Genomic DNA, 21,363 nt, shown 5'->3' with positions numbered 1-21,363 from the left:
TTTGACACAAGCAGCACCGTCGTAATCAAAAAGTTATGTCAGTGTCAGCTTTAACAAATTAGTCGCCTAACGCTTGAGCAATTTTGAGAAATTTTAAAATCTTAGTAATGTTTTCCTTGTGAGGTGTCTTGACCGAACAATGTTATTAAGTCGAACACATAATAGCGGCCACCGTAGCCGAATAGCTTGGTGCGTAACTACCATTTGGAATTCAGAGCGAACGTAGGTTCGAATCTCGGTGAAATACCAAAATGAGGAAAACGTTTTTTCTAATGGCGATCGCCCCTCAGCAGGCGATGACAAGCCCCTGAGTGTATTTCTGTCATGAAAAAGCTCCTCATAAAAAATATCTGCTATTCGGAGTCGGCTTGAAACTGTAGGCCCCTCCATTTGTAAAACAACATCAAGACGCACGCCACAAATAAGAGGAGGAACTCGGCCAAATACCCAAAACAGGATATATGTGCCATTTATATATATATATTATATATACTTATAAGCTAGTCGTGAGACAGAGAAAGATATGGGATTTGAAAATTGAACTGTAAGGCTAAGCTTAGTGTCTGATCTGATCTATGAGACGGATTCAAAACGCGTTATATCCAAATCTTCGTGTTGTTAGAGATGTGTGGAGTCTGGCTTAATCTGAATGCAACCCAACAGTATTCCTATTCAGTTATTCTGTGTGGTTTTGGTCAATTGTGTACTTTAATTTGGTTTTTGTTGACAGTAAATATCGAATTGAGAGTTATTTCAGATGGAAACGGCTCATAGTGGATCTTTCAATACCATCAAACGCGCAGAAAACCCTTCGTGGTGGTAAATCCTAGCATGACTATACTCATTTTTTGCTACTGTTCTCATATATGACCCACTTTTAGTTTCTAGTTATCATCCTTTTCAAAAATAAGTCTAATTAATTCATTTGAACAAAAACCTAAGGCGTAAAATTAAAAAAATACCCCAATCTGCCCACTCTTCCATGGTTTTCAATTATAATTTATTTAAAGATATTTTTCATATGGAGAGAATGGTCAGCCTTGAAACCTCCACTTTATTGTACTAAATTGAATTGTTCTCTCTCACCGAACGAAAATTACAAGGTTCTCATTATGCCCGTTCTGCTGAATGACTTTAACCACACCTGCTGCGACAGCTCTTACAGTGTTCGAAAGAAAGATTTTGCGGAGGTTTTGTAGACCTTTACGCGAAACAATGACCTTTACGGCCTCATAGGCTTAGTGCAGTAATTTAGATTCACCGGCTCCGCTGGCGACATCATGTCCAAGGAATGAACACAAACGCACCGGCTCTGAAACCGCTTAGGCGATTATTATGCCAATAAAGGTACTTCTCAACTCAGATGTTCCCTGCATTAATACATAGCGTGTTTTTGTGTATGTATGTGCGCCACATTTTATCGTCTTATCTGATTTATAAAACACATAACACATATTCATATACCTACATATTTTTATATACGCATGTAGGTAGTGAAGTATGTATACCTGTATATCTATGTCTACAAACTAGTTGTCTTGTTTTTCTTGTTTATTCAACTGCTCGTGCAGCGAGCGGCTGTGTTCTCTAATCAACACGTGAATAAATAAATTAAAAGTAGTCTTCGTTGAGGTTTTGATAAACAAGCCATTATTTTCAGTTGATTAAAACAATTAACCACCGAAATAAATGCGCAATATTTCTATATAGTATTCTTATTTTTAAATAAAGTATATTTTAGGGCTAAACAAGGGCTATACGATTTCTTATCTTTCTATTGTCCAACTATTGTCGGCCTCTTTTCTTTAGGGAATATTATAATATCTGCTAGGTTGTGCATTTAAGTTTTTAAAAGTTTTACTTCCAAACTGAAACCACTTCATGGCTATGATAAACCCAGCCATTTGTTTAGACAGACTACCTTTCACAAGGAGGCTGAATGCAATTCAAAAATAAATAACGAGCGAGTACTATATGTACGAACAAGAACTAAAAAAAAAAAATACCAGTCTAACGGTTAGACTTGATAGAAGTGAAACCTTCCGTAAAACAAACTGAGAGAGAATAAGACGAAAGCAGCATTAGGAGCGGGATAATTATAGGTTCATTATAATATTGCTATAAAGTTCATATTTTATTTTCTTCATTTTATCATTATTCATCCTCAATGTTTTCAATTTCAACAAATGATACGAGTGGCTTATGATAGATAAAATATGATACAAATGCTTTGGTTTCGATGTTGTCAAAAAAAATACCCAAACGGACCGAAGAAACAGACTTACAAATTTCTTCCATTTTCGTCTACTTGTATTCATATAAAAATTTATGTCTCTTCCCACCAAAGCTAAATGTATTAGTATATTTTTTCTTGTATTTATTCAAGGCTGAAATCCAAAAAACTGTTTTCAATAAATAATCAGAAATGTCCTACAATGCAAATTTCAAAAAAAAAAAAAATTTTATTTCTTGTGATTCGAACCAAGAATTTTGGATCGGAAGCTCACATTGCTAGCCGCTCGGCAATCGCGCCATACTGTCGGTGTTGGCCTAAAAGTTATTTAGTTCGTCGCTACGTTTATATGTAATTCGTTTCACTTTTTCCCAAATCACTCCCAACGATTCTAAAGAAGTTTTCACTTCAAAAATTAATGTACGAAATATTTATACCGATTCACTTAAACTGACTTTCAGTATCTAAACCAAAAATAGAAAAGCCAAAAAACTGTTTTCAATAAATAATCAGAAATGTCTTACAATGCAAATTTCAAAAAAAAAATTCCATTTTCGTCTACATGTATTCATATAAAAATTTATGGCTCTTCCCACCAAAGCTAAATGTATTAGTATATTTTTTCTTGTATTTATTCAAAGCCGAAATCCCGGCGGTACTGCAATACCGCGCCAACCCGTGGCAGAGAAGGAGCAAGCCCCTAAAACACTCCGCCCATTTCCAAAAATCAGTTTAACATTTGTTGTCCTCCGATAGAGGATCTATCAGATGTTAAGCTGATAACCACACTACCTAGTCAATACATTTTAAATAATAAACCTAATAAAACTTTTGAGAATTACACGTTCACAAAAATTATTTATATCAACATATAATATAACGCTTCGTAACTAAATAACTTTTAGGCCAGCGACGACAGCATGGCGCGGTAGCCGAGCGACTAGCAATGTGAGCTTCCGATCCAAAATCCTTGGTTCAAATCACAAGAAAAAATAAAAGTTATTTTTATTTATTTCGTCGCTACTTTTATATCAACATATAATATAACGCTTCGTAGCCAAGTTGGTCGCTTTTTTCGTTTCACTTTTCCTCAAATCACTCCCAACGATTCTAAAGAAGTTTTCACTTCAAAAATGTATTAAAATTTGAGTGGGCAAATAGGAAGACTTTTCCCCAAACATATAAAACCTTCTGTAACATGAAAGATACGTCATGGCAAACTAAGGTCAAGATCAAGTGTACATATACAAGTAGCCAAAACAAAAAATGTAAACATGCGTACTTGACAGGTCATTTGAATGTATTGGTTGAAAATTTTCATTAGGTGTCATTAGTTTTAGCAGTAATGAAATTACTTTTCAGTCGTGGAAGTTGGGAAATCAAATATGTTAAACAATATAAAAAATAAAATGCAAAAAGAAATTTGTGTTTTTGTGTATTTAACATATCGAGAGAACATTTGACCGTTACGAATGTTAACCGTCAATATGTTGCTTGTGATATTTATACATTTTATGAAAGCTTTTGACCGCGTTAAGCGGGACTTCATTTCGGCGGCTTTACGAATAAGAAAAGTACCGGGTAAAATTATATCTTTAATACGGGCAACATACGAAAGTGCTTGCTGCTGCGTGCTACATAAAGGGAAACTGTAACACCCTTTCGATAAACAAAGCGGTGTTCGAAAAGGGTGTACCCTATCGCCCGTACTGAGGTGGGACATGCTTAGCTATCTTGAACATCTCGATTATGCTGAGGACGTATGTTTCATAGCGCACAAACTACCGGAGTCATTATGTTAAGCAATGTACATATCTTGGTAGCGAGCTAGCAGCTTTTGGTGGTACGAATAAGGATGTCAAATCTCGTATTGGTGTGTTCACACAAAAAATTGAATTTTCAAATCCAGCATAGTATCGATAAATGCCAAAAATGAAGATGGATTGGACACACTCTAAGCAAAACGATATATGCATTACACGAAAGGCATTGGAGTGGAACCTGCTCTCGAATGGGGGTCGAAAGCCTGGTAGACCAAGGGAAACTTGGAGGCGTACAGTTGAAAAGAAAGCTGGAAGCATTGGAAAGAGCTGGAATCAATTGAAGTACATTACCGAAAATTGCACAAGATGGCACGCAGACGTGGTTGATGCCCTTTGTCCCACGATTAATTAAGTACCTGAAGATTAAAGATCTGACTATTGGAAAAAAGCAGGAATATCACAATCTAATATATATCTAATGGTTATTTGTTAAAAGCAGGATTCATTTTCGAATCAAATATTTGGCCAAAGCTTGGAAGCAAAATCAATGCAAAAAGGATTACTGCTATAAATAAAAAAATAAAAAACATGGCTGACTTTGCATACTGTGGTCAAGACCAGCCCGTCCAAAGCTCAGCTTCTTTACTTAAAATTGTATAATACGATTTATTCTCATAGACTAAGCAAGAGATGTTAAACAGCACCACCACCCCAGTAAAGTCCACGAATAGTCGTCAGCAATCTATTTCATATAAAATAATAGCATCTGTGAATTATCTTTTCTAAATATGAAAGCAATTTCAGCTGAAAGCCTTAACAATTGTCAATAAATCAAAGGAGACAATTATATATGTACATAAATTCTCAAGTACTAACCGATAACATTCAATCACGCAAATATTATCCTCATTCATTCAAATCATTTAGCTCGGCATAACTCCCACGAAGTTTCAGTCATCAAAATATGATAAGAAAATAACAATTATTGAACAAGTGCTGTCAATTCTATACATACATACATATACGTATATGGGCATTTGTATACACTCAGGTCTCACACTCTATGTAATGAGTTCCTCTGTCACGTTGTAGTATGTCTGGTTCGATATGGCAACGCGTCAGACCGCTAACGAATCAAAGCAGACGAAATAGTCTATTCATGCACTTACATATATATTTATACCATTATAAATGAATATTAAAAATGATTTATATATTAAGGTCAAGCATATACTTTTCCTGGGCACACAGGCTGCCTTATCTACATACATATGTATTATATATATACGTATAATTTATGCACTAATAGGCCACTATAAAAAACATGAAAATAAAAATAGAGGAAAATGAGCAACTGGTCGGCGGGCCGGCTGGTTTCAGCTTCAGACAGTAATTGTAATAAAAATAAAGCATTGGTATATGTGTGTGTGTGTCTGTAAAATGGTGAACATAATGACGACAGCAGCTAGATACACATAGACAGGCTAACGGACGATAGAGCAGACGATTGGCAAATAACGCGAAAGTACACAAAATACGCGCACACATGCACATAGGTACAAGAAGTACCCGAGGGGTATGAGAATATTGTATATGAATATTGACATATTGAGATTAAGTGCATTATAAATTATAAGTATCTACATATACATATGTGCATGTGTTTGTGTGTTTGTTTTCAAGTGTTTCAAAGCTGCTGAAATGCTGCTGGCGGAAGTGGATTAGAGCAAATGCTGATTGAAATAATAAGATTTACGGGTGATTCGCTAAAAAAAAGGAATATATGTACGCATTCTTGTACCACGTTACCACAGCTGGTATATGACGTTTTTGCGTCATTTTTTGTTTTTGTTTTCTTGTTTTTGACATAAAATAATTGTACTGCTCTGCTTGTTCTTCTACGATGTTTTATTTTTGCATTTTTATTTGCTTTAATTGTTATTTAAAATTCAGAGTTTGCTGGTTTTCCTAGAAATACTCATATGAATGTATTTGAAAATAACAAAATGCAAATTTTTCAAATATTTACTTAGCAAAAGCAATCAGATTAAAAACAAATCATATATTGATTGCATTTGATAAAGAAAATATGGTTGAGGGATGCATAAGAAAATTTAATTAATTTGCAAAATCATCAATCGCTCTAAGTATTTTTTTGTATTTGGAATGCATGCATTGTACTATGTAAAGTAAAAACAGCAAGAATTATTTGTTGGTATGTAGGTACTATGCACCATTATTTTTGTATAAAAATCTTTGCGCAAAATTTTTAAAACTTTTTGAAAGTTTCATCAAGAATATTAATTTTTTAAACGTAATTTTAAAAAAAAATTTGGGTATGTTGTTGTATAACCCATTAAATTTTAGTGTAACAAAGTTCTGGGGCTCATTATTTAAGATTTGTTTATCTCAAAATTCAAATATAATCATAGGAACGCTTTTATATGTTTTCATTTATGTACTTCGCAAGTATATGGTTTAATTTCTTTTGCCTCATTTTAGCATATTTTTAAAGCCTTATAGAAAACATATGTTTGGCGGTATACTTTTTTGCGTGGACGCAAATTTCTGTTTCACTGTTTTCATATATTATATATTTTACGTTCGATTTCGGGACTTTTTATGAATTCTCTCCTCCCGTATACCAGGTGTGCCCAAAAAGTAAGTAGGCTTTCCATTTTTCCCACAAAATATTGATGTATTTAATAAGACCTATTTATCCCTTTCAAAGTGTTTATGTTATAATACACTTGTCCCATACCAAAAGCACGGGCTTTATTTTTACAATTTCCTTTGGCAAATTTTCCCTTTTTTAGTAGTCATTTGCAGTTTGCAAAAATTTTGGTTTTTTAATAATACAATAATACAATATGCCAAACATATGTATATACGCATGATGGAAAGAATAATGAGATGGCGCCTATCATGGTCTCGTTACTTTGCTCTCAGCGAATTTGACAACGAGTTACGCGATTTTAGCTCCAGTATGGCCAGATTACCATTTTCGCAACTTGATTTAGCATTTTTGTTTTTGTTATTTAGTCTCGGAGTTTTAGTTCTTTCTTCATGACATTTTTCTAGCCTATTCTAATTAAAATGTAAAATTTATAATTTTATAAAATATACATTTTTTAATAATAGTAAAAAAAATAAAAAATAATAAAAATATACAAATTTAATAATAGTTAAATTATTCAGTCAGTTTTATTTAGCTTTACTTTTTTTAACATCTGGTGGCATTGCCCGCGATTGCAGGAGTTGTTGGTGTTTTTCTGCTTTCGGCAGTCAATTTTCACTCTCGCTACTGTAGTGTTGCCTAGCTTTGGATATAAAAACGCACTAAAAAGCCCATTTAAAGAAAATAAAACACCACATTTTTATTGAATCACTTAAAGAACTTTGTATGCGTGACAAATTGTGCTTATAGTGTGCGTTTTATTTAAATAAATGTGTTATGGTTATGCACAATTTCATTTATGAGCTTTTTTTGTTAAGCGAGACCCTTTTGTTAAGGGAACGACTTATTTGCTATATTTGAGATTATGTAACTAGATAAGGTACTTTTTTTGTAAAAATGTCAGTATGGTTTCTTTCTTGTATTGTTTGCTTATTTTTACAATGAAATTTGATGCCCTACGTCCCACTAAGGATTGATGGCCGGAAGAAACGATTACACCTCTATGGTTTTAATCCGCATTCAGTAAATTAAAATGCCTTTTAAAATGTGTAAAAAGGTTTTCAATCTTGAGAAGAGTTGAGATATGGACTTTTAATATGCTTGCATAACTTTAAAAGGAGCAAAAAATTAAATTCAGACTTTCAAAATATCAAATTTTATAAGAACCAACTAATTTTCTTTAGCACTAAAATCTTCTAAGAGTGACCTTCTTTTGTAATAGTAGTAATACATTTTTTTTTGTAACCTAAAGTTTCGGTAGCTTTAAATTAAAAAACAAGAAACAAACACGAAACTTCAAAATTTTCGCATTTTCGGTATAAAAATGCACTAAATTTATTGCGAAGAGCAAATGGTTGGCAATACTGCACAACTCGGAAAAACGTGACGTCACGCACTCTCTGATGCGCGCAATTTTCTTTCTATCATTCTTGGTATATACGTAATTCAAACTGTAAACATATGTACATATGATACATGGTTCAATAATAAAAGGTTTGCTCAGTAAGCAACTTGATCGTTCCCTCTTGAAATTTGTAGAAAAATATTTGTACAAATATAAATAATATATTGAATTTCATTCATTATACAAAATAATATATATTAATATTTTCAAAATGATCTACTTATGAGCAACAACGCGCTTAATAGTTTATATCGCGCTAAATATTTTTATTACAAACTTTTTCAAAGCGACCTAAAACCCATTTTTCTTTTCTGGACTCAATGCCGAGCCAAAAATTTAGAGATCATTTTTCTCCTCATAAAAAATATCTGCCGTTCGGGGTCGGCATTAAGACGCACACCACAAACATCCAAAAAGGATGTAAGCGCCAATTATATATATATATATATATCTTTCTTATATTGTTCAATCTCTAATCTACAAAAATCATAAACAAAAAAATAATCTAAATTTTATTTCGATTTTCTAAGTCAGCAGCCACATTTAACTTATTCCAATGGTGGGTGATAACAAGTACATGCGGATTCTGGCGTATTGGATCAGAACAATAGATAGCGTCATTTTTGAAAGACCCTTTATATATGTATGTAAGCGGAGCGTACTTCCTTTGTCGGGTGTTTCTTCGAGCTGCTACTCCAATTTGCGGCGTGAATTGAATGTTGTTCCACTTAACTAATAGTTGACTATTATTTCATTGCAATAATTGACTACTAGGCATGTCTGAAACACATCAACAGAATTTACATTCTCACTAAAAAAGCTCCAACCAACTATAATAAATTTACATTCTGTCAAAAAAGTATCGGTTATTTTTAAATGAAACGCAAAATAACTGTTGAATCATCAAAATTTATTTTCTCGCCTTCAAAACAGGCTCCATTCGAAGCAATACACATATGCCAACGATTAGTCCAGTCATCAAAGCATCTTTTAAACGCATTTGAAGAGATCTTCTTCAGCTCCTTCAGCGAATTCTCCTTAATGGCCTCTATCGACTAAAAGCGGCGTCAACGGAGTGGCAATTTAAGTTTTGGGAAAAGGAAAAAGTCACAGGGGGCTAAATCCGGTGAATACAGTGATTGTTCGAGGATATTTGTCGATTTTTTTGTAAAAAAAATGTCCACAATATCAGCTTATGAGACGGTGCGTTATCATGATAAAAAATCTATAAGTTTTCTTTCCACAAATTGGGCCGCTTCCTAAGCACATTCTCTCTCAAACGTCGCATAACTTCCAAATAATATTCTTTATTTAGCGTAGAGACATTTATAACAAATTCCGAGTGCACAAGGCATGACTTTCACTTTTGACCGAATTTGACGTGGTTTTTTGGGTTTCGGCGAATGTGGATAGCGCCATTCAGCTACCTGTTGACTGGTTTGCATTTAAAAGGCATATGCGCACATCTCGTCACCTGTTATGATGCGCTGGATGAACGCTGGGCCCGAATTCACTTGCTCAAGCATGTCTTCAGCCACCTTCCTCTGATGAATTTTTTGAAAGAAATTCAACTCTCTTGGAACGAGTCGAGCTACCACGCATCTCATGCCCGATTGATGGTGTAAAATATTGCGTGAGACACGCTAAGATCACGAGCTACCTCCCTCAACTTGTCAACGTGTTCATCAGTTGAAGACTTTTAATAAAATGTTAACTTTACATTGAATTATTGACACCTCTATTTATATTTTCTTTTAACATAACTAGTACTTAGTTCATTCGTAATATTTTCTATTTGAATCAAAATATATTGGAAATACATTAAATTTATCCGGCAAGCGGCCAATAAATTCTACGCATCGTTTATTTAAACATCTAGTCGATTTATTTTTTTTTTCAGCGCGCTTGACAAAACTTTCAAGCCGTTATCGAAATTTTATGTTTTTCCTGGATTATGACACTCTTGTAGTAAATGAGCAATATACATATATATAAACATACGTATATCTCTATACGATTGTCGTTTACAAACAACTTAAACGCGAACATAATTTTGAAGTTTAAAAAGGAATTTAAAAGAAAAAATGTAAAAGAAAAAACCGAAAAAGCTAAAAAGCAAGTGGAAAATAAAAATGCGGACATATTTCGTTTTGCAAGAAAAATATGCGCATTATTTATCATTTTGAGTGAACAGAATACCAGATAAGGAAGTTGAATGTGCGAGTAATCTAATAGAAAATGGATGTATGTACGAATGTATGTGCCTATGTAAAGCAGCGTCTACTCCAGTAACATGTACCAAATGTAAAGGAGAGAATTATGTTTTTTTTTTGTTTTTAAAAAAACACATAGGTACATGTGCAAATATTACAAAACAGGTATACAGTTTTTGTGCTTTTAACAAAAAACTTTAGAAAAAATTCTGAATATGTTGCCTGATTGTGCTAAGCGGCTGAGTTATTAGTATGGTAAAATTTAGTTATTTAAAGTTTGTGCGTTTAAGAGTAAAAAAGAAAAAGTACGTGAACTGAATTTTAATACATGAATCTTTTTTTATTTTATTTATTTTTTGTGGTTTTTAATTCACAGAAATTTAAAATATTCTAGCAAACTAATTTCACTTAGTGGCAGTTTTGGATAAAAACAAAATTAGAATTAAACGTAAAAAAAGCACAATAAAAAATATTCTCGCTTAACTGAATTACAATAGTTTTGCCGTAATATTGCCCAGGGAGAGAAAATTGCTTAAAGGAGAGCTCATGCTATACCTACATATGTCGTACAGATGTCTGAAGATTTTACCGGTCGTGCAAAATGGAATTTTGAAGGTTTTACACCGCCACAATCATCTTTGGATCAAGAAATAAGTTGAGTAAAGTTTTGATGCATCTTTCATATATTTATATACTTTCAAACTTTTATCTACTTTCAAACTGTGGGAACAAATAAGAGTCGTTATTTCTACTTGCCTATGACTTGAGCACAAGCGATGCATTTTTTGGTCTTTACCACAGCGACCAATCCAATGCCAGTATACTGTTCTCCTCATAGAACATTTTCGAATAAAACATTCAAGAATACAAACTTTTTACTGTTTAGTATTGGCTGGAAAAAAAAACAAGTTGGAGACATTCACTAGTTGTCATTTTGATAGCACAACACACAATTTAACCTGAAAAAAGAATGCAAAGCATAAGAAGTAAAAATAAATTTACTCTAGTGGCAGTCTAGGTTTTCTAAGGTCATCATTAATGTTAAAAAAATATGTACCTAAACAACCTATAAATTGTGTTGAACACCGTTTAAGTTTATGATACTACAATGAGAGTATAATAATAATTCAAATTAGAGTTAAAAGCGTGGGATGCATTTTGCTTCACTTTCATAACCCTCTGTACATAGGTAGTTGCCAATAGAATGATTGTAATATTTACTATATCAAGCATCCCACGCTTTTAACTATAATTTGAATTACTCTATTTGTATCTTAATTTTTGTTATAATTCTGTTCTGAGGTAGTTGACTATGACTGATCGTTCGATTTGCTATTACTTCATTATAGGTATCTTTGTCATTAAAATTTATTTTCTGCTTTTTAGTTCGATTAGCAATAAAAGCGTTTTTTTTAGTTTTTTTAAACTATTTTTTATTTTCTACTTTTTAGTTCGATTAGCAAAAAAGTGTGTTTTTTAGTTTCTTTAAACTATTTTTTATTATGAATGAAAATTATTGTTATCATTGCAGTTAGTGAATAAATGATTCGATATATTCGTGTTATATTTAATTCCTTTCTTATCGACTGTGAGTCTAAAGCTATGCAGTTATCGGCCGTGATAAAGAAGTAATCGGGATGAAGAACTTATTTCGTGGAGGGAGCCAGAGAAACTGATGTACAAGAATAAATAAAGATTACAACCAAATTCACCTTACTTTTTGCCCACAGTAAAAAAAAGAAAATATTAATCCTGGCAATCCTAATAAGGATAATGGAAAACTTTTATCAAATTATTGCATTGTCATCGGTCCTTGATAGGTATGCAAAATTTCAAGTCGATCAGATTTTTAGAAGTCAGTGAAAATTAAGCTCAAAGATTCCGTTACATACATACATACATACAACCCGACCTAATAAAAGTGTGTTAATGAGCAGCAGTTTAAAATGAATTGGCAGCAGAGGCAGCATATAGTATACCGTAACAAAAAGTGATGTACATCGCCTATTGAGAGGAGCCAAATATAAGTTGCGCCATTTTGTTTATAACAAAAAGGATTGGTATGAGTTTCTTGTTTAACAAAGCGCGCTTAATAAAGAAAAACTTAAAGAAAAATTGCTTTGATAGCTTATAAAAGTTTGATGCTATAACGATTTTCGCCCGACCAATATTTGTCGTGGTCATTCTTTATATATCGTATTAGCCATGAGTTGGCTAATAGAAAAGCAAGCATTTGCATTTCTTGCCTTACCCTCATCTTCAACTTCTCACTTGAATTTACACTTGCCATCTTGAATGGACAGTCCCTGCTTGCAATGAAGCATATAAGGTCACGCATTAAGAGATAGCTATGTAACCATACTCAGTAATCAAAGACTTTACGCTACTAGTGGCGTAACTCAAAACATTTTCCTCTCACCGCCTTTGCAGCCCAAATCTTACCTTAAAACTTCTCACACGCTGAAGCGCCGACTCGATGCTCAACCCCCCCTTATCTGACCTCAAAGCTAGCACCAACTGTATGTTCTTCGTATTTCTTTCTTAAAACATGCGAACGGCAACCCCTAATTAACTTACTAAGAGTTTTACTAAACCATTTTAAATTATTTCTCTCGGCGACTTTTTAACTCTCAATTAGCACCTTTTAACTCTATTTAATATTTTTTAATTAAACGTCTCCCTTTGTGTTTTTTTTTAAATATTTATACTTGGTCCTTATACCTTTTGTTCGTATAAAATCTTTAAAAGCTAAATCACAGTGTCGCGACTGCGAATCAGATTGCAACGTGTGTCCACCCATTTGTTTGCCTACTTATTCATATTTGTAGTGTATATACATACATTCGTACTTACATATTTACTGACTCCTACATTTAGGCTGCCTTTCGCATGTTTGCTGATTCTCTGTTAGCGCAGCAACTAACATTTGTGCAACCGCAACACGCAAAAACACACACATGCACACACTCATTCATTTATGAACACTGATAATACAAATTGTTCCTGTCACTTGTTGTGGTTATGCCATTCGCATTTGTTTGTCATCGCACACTAGAAAAAACAAAATTTTTTAAATATCTAATTTATTTATTTATATATGCATTTATGTGGACGTCTATTTTTATGCAGATTTTTTCGCTGTTCAGTTGACCATAAATCAGTAGAAGTAATTTAACATATTTTATTATTTCAAAATATAACTAACTTTCAACACAAGCGCAACAGAATTAACCCATTGCATTCAACAGAGCTTGTTTATTCATCTAACACCTCTCCCATCACACCTTGTGGAAATAGACTGTTTTCTGGACCTATCGTTAGATGAGATAGACGACGACAGGCGCTGACTTCATAGCGCTTGGCAGGGTTCTGTGAAGGTCAGCGTCAACAATATCAAAATTGACCCATCCACTGCTTTTTTTAATTCACTATTTATTATTATTATTTTTATTATGTAGAATATACAAATATAAAACTTAATATAAAGGACAGTACGAGTATATAAGGCCTACGACTCATTATCTTAAATAAGAAAAATTAAATATATGAGGAAGAAAGAAACCTTGCAATATATGTATATGTGTTTATTGCAAATAATTAATTCAAAATTTACTCTTTACTTTCCGCTTGTACTTAAATAGTTTCCTAATTGAATAAGAGCCGGTGCCGGACATTGTAACGGGTGATTTTTTAACTATTATCTTTTTAAACAGTTGGTTTAAACAGCTGACGCACGTTTCGTGTTTTGTTTCACTGTCAAACATTTTCAGTTTAATCTATAATTTAACCATGAATCGTCTTACAAACGAACAACGCTTGCAAATCATTGAATTTTATTATAAAAATGTGTGTTCTGTTAAGAAAGTTTATCGCGCGCTTCTTCCATTTTATGGTCAATTTAATCAACCTACTGAAGCGGCTATTCGGGCTATTGTGACTAAATTTAGAACCAAATTTGCATTATTGGACATCAAACCACCAATACCCTTACGTAGAGTGCGAACTGAAGAAAATATCGCAGCTGTATCGGCCAGTGTTAATGCTGACCATGAATTATAGATTCGACGACATTCGCAGCAATAGGGCCTCTGTTACTCAACAACGTGGAAAATTTTGCGAAAGGATTTAGGTGTGAAGCCTTTCAAAATACAGCCGGTGCAAGAATTGAAGCCATACGAACTACCGCAACGCAGAATTTTTGGTGAATGGGCTCTTGGAAAGTTGGCCGAAGATCCAATTTTTTATCGAAAAATTGTGTTCAGCGATGAAGCTCATTTTTGGATCAATGGGTACGTAAATCAGCTGAATTGTCGATTTTGGAGTGAAGATCAGCCAGAAGAATTGCAAGAGCTACCAATGTATCCAGAAAAGGTCACAGTTTGGTGCGGTTTATGGGCTGCAGGTATCATTGGACCGTACTTCTTCAAAAATGCTGCGAATCGTAACGTAACTGTGAATGGTGAGCGCTACCGTGAAATGGTATCCAACTTTTTTTGCCCGAAATGGACGAGCTTGACTTGCATGACATATGGTTTCAGCAAGATGGTGCCATATGCCACACAGCACGCGTAACAATGGACTTGTTTAGAGGCGAGTTCGGTGAACATTTTATTTCAGGTTGGGGCCTGTCAATTGGCCACCCAGATCGTGCGATATAACACCTTTAGATTATTTTTGTGGGGCTATGTTAAAGCTCATGTCTATTCAGATAAGCCTGCTTCAATTAACGCGTTGGAAGACAACAATAAAGCATTTATATGTGAGATACCGGCCGAAACATTGGAAAGAGTATGCCAAAATTGGACTAAGCGGATGGACCATTTGAAGCGCAGTCGCATGAAATAATCTTCAAACATTAAATTATATGGACTGTACTATCGGTTTAAATAAAAATTCCATGCATTTTTCTGAATTTTACGTGTGTTTTTTTGCCTATTATCACTTTCCATCAATCTTTCGAATTATTGCGAATACGCCAAGGCAAACATTTTCAAGACAGAACTTTGTATTCAAAATTATCATATATAAATGCTTGATGATCCTTGGCACGAAGCACCAGTTGATAGAAAAAGTGAAAGGTGAAAGAAAGAAAATAGTAGTCGCTCCTCGGCAGACAATGGCAAACCTTCGAGTGGATTTCTACCATGAAAAAGCTCCAGGTACCTCCTTTTGTGGAAAACATTAAGAAGCACAGCATAAATAGGAGGAGGAGCTTGGCCAAAGGAGTGAAAGCGCCAATTATATGCTTAATTACACCTACAAATAGCTTATAAATTAACATGACACAATAAAGCTACCAATTTTGTTATTTAAGAAAGTGTTCCTTTTAACCCAAAACAGTATGAATTACATCCTTACTTGGTCTTCGGTAAGGATTTATGTTGTCTATGTAAACTAACTTTCTGGCACCTCTGGAGCAAAACATTCAACATTTTAGCTTAATATGAATGCATTAATAACACTTTTACTATCATAAGTGGACTACGTTCGTTTTTCTGTTCAGTAAAAACGTAAAAACATAGGTTAATTTTCCACCAAAGAGAAAAAGGGTTTGCGCAAAGGATATATAAAATATATATATTTGTCCTCTTTCATTTCATATCCATATTCTTATCATAGAGTGAGTATAAGTATTTGAAACAAGTTTTTAGAAAGCTAGTTCTAGGAAGCTTTAAAAAATGAAGTTCAAGAGGAAAGTAAACTGAGTATGCAGCTTTACTACATATATAAAATCTATATGAAGTTTCACGTGAAAATGATATTTTTTGAGGTTAACAAGAAGAGCTTACTTTTTTGGCAATGTGTAACTAGTATAATAGTGTAATATAATATTATATAATATATTTAAAATAAAATAAAGTTAAACTTATTTATAAATACATTTGTAAATTCTTAGTAGTGTTAGGGCTTAACTTACGAACAGTATACAAATAGACAAGTTTAAAATTGTCCCTTTCAGGGTATTTTCATATGCAGGGTGTACGACTTTTACAATATTTTTGAGCTAATTCACTTAAAGTGGGCACAACTTCAAAATTGCCATTAACAATACTCCCCTGCTCTACTTACGACATTGCAGGAGAAAACAATGAACCCAGTCCGAATATGTACCCAGTCGGGCTTTGAGTTCGATTTACCAGCACCATCTAACGAATCCATTTTTTTATTAATTTTTAGTTATATATATATATATGGTATATATATTGGGATATATTATAAATGCGAAACAAATCGGATCAAAAAATATTTTTCGGGGCATTTCAACGCCTGCCCCATCTAGTAGGCCCCTAAATGAAACCTAATGGGTAATTTTCTAATACACATCTTAAATATTAACCAAATTGGACTATAAATAACATCTCAATAATTATTATCTGATACTTCCAAGTCGGTTTAAATAAACTTGTGAGCATTCCAGGACATCTTAAAAAGTTCACAGAGAAAATAACGTTTGCATTTAGAAGTTTTTTATAATTAATATTTACCTACCACGATTACCTTGCAGTTAATTGTTTTTTAATATAAGATTTTATAACCAATATCATTTTTTAAAATTCCTTCTTCCTATATACCAGGGAGGCCAACCTGCGGCTCGCGAGTGAGATGGGGCTTTTAGAAGGATTATTTCGGGCTCTCGATAATTGTACCCGAGTTCCCTTCTCATAATGCAGTAAAAAATGCAGCATTGCAAATTCCCATCTCGAAACACGTAACAAACGCGTAATTGCAATTAATACATCTTTTGAATATAATTTAAAAAACGATTTGAAGAACTGTATTAGATTCAGCTTAGCTCTTGATGAATTGGCAATTATCATACGTTTTGTTTCACCTGACTTCGTTGTTAAAGAATAATTATTAGATTTATTTTATTAAGAATGCATTAGATTCCTTTATGAAAACTTCTGAGGTACCTCTTTATAAACTTGTAAGCATTGCAACTGATGGAGCTCCGGCAATGTTGCGTAAAAAAATCGGTCTTATTAGCTTTTATGAGATGATTATCAAACTCCACATGGTATGAATTATACCCATTCCCTGCTAATTCACCGAAAACATTTAAACAAAAATTACAAATTATTTAAAATATCCAGATGTTATGGAAACGGTGAACACATTGAAAATTAATACGCACCAATACTAAAAATCATCGACAATTCAAAAATTTCCTTAAAGAATTAAGAGGCGAAGAACTTCCAAATGACATTAATTTCTTTTACATTGTTATATCTTTATCTAACTATAACGTATTAAATCGTTCTTAAAGACAAGGAACCAACCTCATCAGTATTAGACGATTGGTCACAAGACTTGTAGTTTTTGACAAATGTCATGGGACATTTACAAATACTGAATTTACAATTGCGGGGAAAGATCAAACTAGTATCTGACCTCTCAAATGTATATTTAGTATTCAAACTAAATTACAACTCTTTCAAAATGACAATAAAAAAAACATTTTGTCATTTTCCTCGAATTAGAAAAATTTGTTCCAATATTAATCAAGAAAAACTCAACGAATATATACGAAACGTAGAAGGAATGCAGACGGAATTTCTAAATAGATTTCAAGACTTAAATATTTTGAATCATCTCTTGTTTTGTTCTGAATCCATTTGGAATTAACCTAATTCAAGGTCAGTTTTCCGTTTCCAATATAATTATGAACCAAACACGATCTGGAGAATTAAAATTAATAGAGATGGAAGAAGATCAAGCTCTACCATTGAAATATAAGTCGATGTCGATTACTCACTTTTGAAAATTTGTAACAGAATCGATGTATCCTCTCAAAGAATTACTAAGGCTTATCTTTGTTATGAAGAGAAATAAAATAAATGTGTTTAATTTTTAATATTTGAATTCAATCCACAAATATAATTTCTGTGAAAAACTTGTTTATTACCTTTTATGCATACCTTTTAAATTCATATTTAATTGAGGCTAGCGAAAAATTTTAAATTTTGAAAAATGGCTCGGACTATCAAGAAGCTTGACCACCCCTGAAATATAACTAATTTTTTTTTGTGTATAATTATGAGAAAAAGTCCGTATTATTCTATGACTAGGAGCTATAATATCTGCAGAGAGATGTTTGTACTTTTGTAGTATTTCTTTAATTTTTCTTAAAAATGTCACCTAAAAGTATCGGTAGTTTTTTTAAGAGCTTGAGCACTTAAAATGATAATACAAAACAGAATTCTGATGAAATGAATTTTTTTATTATAGTCTGTTATATTATTCTACGACCAGATTTATTCATTTGAAAGCAAGTTTCCACAATTTAGAAACCTTTTTCTTCGATTGGATGATTTTTGATGACTTGTGAGACCGTCCTGATTAGGAGTGTAAGCGCAGTTTGCCATTCCTAGCTGATAGTTGTCATGCAGTTAATAAAAAAACCACGATTCAAAAAAAATGAGAAAAAGTTTGTCTGAACAGAGGGGCCTTCTATTGTAACCTGGAAAGTGCCTTTTTAGTCTGCATTTCAGGTCATCATGAATGCCATGGTGGCAACGTTCACTGCAAATTAGAGGCTCCCTGAGGGTGTATTTTCTCAAACAACATATGTGTATGCAAAGTGAACAGATTTGGGCCTTTGTTCTATAACCCCGCACTATCTCCATATCAATTGAAGTCTCATAGAGTCAGTCGATCATTCGCAATCATTACAAAAATGCCACTTCTTTTGTTTGATCTTTCACTTTTCTATGATTGTTTTATAGTATCATTTGCAAATAACTGCTTACATGTCAAGGAATTTCATTGCAAGATGTCTGAGAAAAGCTGAACATTTTTTTCAAAGCATTTTCCCAAAAAAAATTTGTTACAACTGCAGTTTATTGAAAAAATTTAAGTTTTCAATATTACCTCTTAAAAAAAATTGTCAACTTACCCAGCTTTAATTTTTCAATTTGACTTAGAATACCTCTACTTATCTATTATGTCAGAAAATAAGCTCTGTTATTCATTTCTTTTCCCCCTTTGGCATTTATTACGGCATTTTTTGTAAAAACTAAAATAGCCTGCTCAATATTTCACTTTAACTACTCAATACTTCCGCCCAACTTGTGGCACATCAATCAAATGAAAGCAAAAAATGAAATAACTTCCCCACCTTAGATCACCAGCTTTGCTCAACACTTCACCGCACCGCAACGCAGTGCACTGCACTTCACTACGCTTTGTTTGCCGTCGGCCGTTCCTTTAGCACACAAACACACACATAAACGCGCGCGCCTTTTCCACTTCACTCCAATTCCTGGTCACAATAAATTCTTCCGATTGTTTTATGCAGCTTGTTTGTTTGAGTTTGTTTGTATTTGTGCTTCAACTTTTAAGGCATCATAACTCACTGCCGCACCCACTTAACTTCACCACACTTTGTACTTGTTTAATTTACTTGCAAAATTAATTTTTTTATATTTTTCTTATAGCTTTATACTTTCAATAGCTTCACAAAAAAGTCGCACTCTAATTTATTGCTACTGCAAGCCGCTGAATTTTGCCTTCCTATTTCTATTTATTTTTATTTATGTGCAAACAAATTTTATAGCACAGATTTTCATATATACATATATGTGTACATATACATTTATATTTATAAATATTCTTAACTTTTTTTCTTTTTATTTTCTTGTTGCTTCTTCTGCTGCTACTGTGGCTTCTTGCTGCTGCCAACCCATTCGTCAGTGTTTTATCACTTTCCCAAACAAACAAAAACAAAATTTATCTAGTCGGTCTAACATGTGCTTGTTGTTGTTATTTGCTTTATACAATACAATTCTTCATTTTTTTTTTTGTGTTTTTATTGTGATTTCTTTATTTTTTTCTCGTTTTCCACGCGTTACCGCCGGCAGTTCTACTGAAACTGAGCCATTTTACGCTTTACCATTTGATTTTATTCATTGTGGCTAACACATCTACCAAAGTTAGGCCCAACACGCCCCCTCAACAGCGTCTACACCTGCACTTGTTTGCATGTTGTGTACAACTCGCATTTTACTCTCTCATTTGACGCACAAACAGAGCACGGTTCACAATTTGTTTTGTTGTAAACGTGCCCATGGAGTAATGCCGCAAGTGGTGGAAAATGCTGTAAAGCAAATTATCTTCTTCTTCCATTCGCTTCGTTTCCATAAGAGAAAGTATTTAGACAAAACAGTGATGCCATATTTATTTGAGGTATTTAATATTCATAATATTTATGGGTAGTGAAAGTTTATTCTTTTCTTCAATGTTTTCTGAATTCACCTCGTTGAAAACGTATTAAGGTAAGATGGTAATTACATCTCTTTACGAAAATATACAAAATGCCTTTGGGTACTTTACCAAAACTAAGCGATGTTCGTTAAGGCTACGTAAATCAATCTATATTCCTGGTCGTTGAATTCTGAACTGAAAGAACAAAATAGCTCCCAAAATATGTAAAAGAGTCATAACCAAGATTGGTAGCTGCGTCGCGTACGTTAGGGAATTCCTAATGGTCGTTAAACCTATTCTCCCATACTGGGTAGTTTTATGGTGGCCAAGATTTTTCAAGCCAGTTAACGTGAACCTGCTTTCTAAAAATCAGTGTTTGTAGCAGGATACTTAAGCTTTCATGTAAGCCATTATTAAGGATTATTATGAATAATTATAATACAGTTTTTTAATTGGACATGAAAAGGATATGGGTAAGAATACGTCAAAAATATTATGTTATACATGGAGTCCCCAAATATAGAGCTGGGTGATACACTTTTACAAACCGAAGGGCTTTAAATGTTTTTGAAAATTATGAATGCTACACCACATTGAACTTTTCATATTTGCTAACTATGATATGGTTTCAACATAACTATTGTATATTTAAAACCGTGTGTCTCAATAAAATTGCAATATGTTATGGTGCAAATAAGACTTTTGGATATTATTAAATGTCTTTTTTTTATTTCAAGTTTCCATTAAAAAATTGTGGAGACAAATTTTTAATTAATTTTTAATTACTTCAACCCGATTTTAATTTTTTTCTTTATTAAATTACTGAACATTTTTAAGGCCCATGCGGATCATGATATTATTAACGTATT

At 33.2% G+C, this 21,363-nt stretch overlaps 1 protein-coding gene and 1 pseudogene across 1 annotated transcript in view; both read right to left on the bottom strand.

The window, feature by feature from the left end:
• The window catches only part of LOC129245344 (diacylglycerol kinase 1), a 293,249-nt gene extending 273,542 nt beyond the window's left edge, over window positions 1-19,707 (bottom strand). Inside the window, exon 1 of the mRNA XM_054883446.1 lies at window positions 19,410-19,707. The gene's annotated coding sequence lies outside the window, so the exon portion shown is untranslated. The remainder of the gene's footprint in view (window positions 1-19,409) is intronic.
• LOC129246573 (U2 spliceosomal RNA) lies at window positions 2,865-3,048 on the bottom strand (annotated as a pseudogene).
• Window positions 19,708-21,363: the final 1,656 nt, after the last annotated feature.

This window comes from Anastrepha obliqua, chromosome 4, assembly GCF_027943255.1.
Source record: "Anastrepha obliqua isolate idAnaObli1 chromosome 4, idAnaObli1_1.0, whole genome shotgun sequence".
In the NCBI taxonomy this organism is placed as follows: Eukaryota; Metazoa; Arthropoda; class Insecta; order Diptera; family Tephritidae; genus Anastrepha; species Anastrepha obliqua.
This window is presented reverse-complemented; position numbering and strand designations above follow the sequence as displayed.